Below are 1,010 nucleotides of genomic sequence, written 5' to 3'. Positions count from 1 at the left end.
GGCTTTGGGGCAGCTGGAGGTTTCCTCGTGACTGATGTGGGAACGAGCGAGCCTTTTCAGCCGGGTTTTGACAGGACCCTTGCTGATATATTGCGGTATTTGGCTGTCCTGACTGGACATACGCCACCTCCACCTCCTGTGTGTTTCCACCCTGGAAGCTGCATTAAGAAGATCATGCTGTGCCTAATTAAATTGGGTAATACGGGAAAGGCATGCCTCCCAAAATACCCCCGTCCAGCAGCAAATGTCCCCCGGGGGCAGTGGGAACAGGGGATGTCGGGGCCTCCCTGTCCCCTCTGCTGGCTGTCCCCAGGCCCATGGGGGGACGTGCTGCTGGGGGACATGCGGCCGAGGCCGATGTCCTCGGAGGAGCCGATGCCATCTACACGCGGGCACCGAGGCCGGGGGGAATGTGCGGTCCCGATGTCACGGCGGGGAGAGGCGTGGAGGCAGATGGAGCTTTGCCTCCGTTTTCTGCATTAGCTGGGGCTGCAAAATGGGGGGGTGGCTGTCAGCTGTGCTTGATTTCAGGGATAATTCCCAGTCCTTTAGGAAACTGGGACTCATTTCACCAACCGGCGAGCTGACCTGTGCCCACTGCAAATGGGGAAAATCCACTCTCCTGGATTTACTGTGGATTTACCCCACCACAGTGGAGAGCAAAACATGCCAAAGGCCTCCAAGTGATGACCAGCATTTTCTCAGTGCCGGGAAAAGCGTTTTAATCTACAGCAACCAAAGCAAAAGCTCTCTTTTTGGAGATTCAGGACTCCCTCTTGTGTCCAAAGGATGGCTCCGGTGTCTCAGGGTGATGAAGTCTCGCCTCCCGCTAGCTCATATGGGCATTAGTTAGCAAAACTGAAAATATTATGAATGCAGCTGTTACGTCTCATCTCTTCTAAAAACCCCTCTTCCTTTAATAGAAATCATGTTGCATGCAAAAAAACTGCTGTCCGTGTGTAACACCCAGCCAAAGTGGCGTTAACCAGTGACCCAGGGTGGTATCAGCA

The sequence above is a fragment of the Fulmarus glacialis genome, unplaced genomic scaffold (assembly GCF_000690835.1).
Source record: "Fulmarus glacialis isolate BGI_N327 unplaced genomic scaffold, ASM69083v1 scaffold21838, whole genome shotgun sequence".
NCBI lineage: Eukaryota > Metazoa > Chordata > Aves > Procellariiformes > Procellariidae > Fulmarus > Fulmarus glacialis.
Note: the sequence above shows the minus strand (reverse complement) of the source record.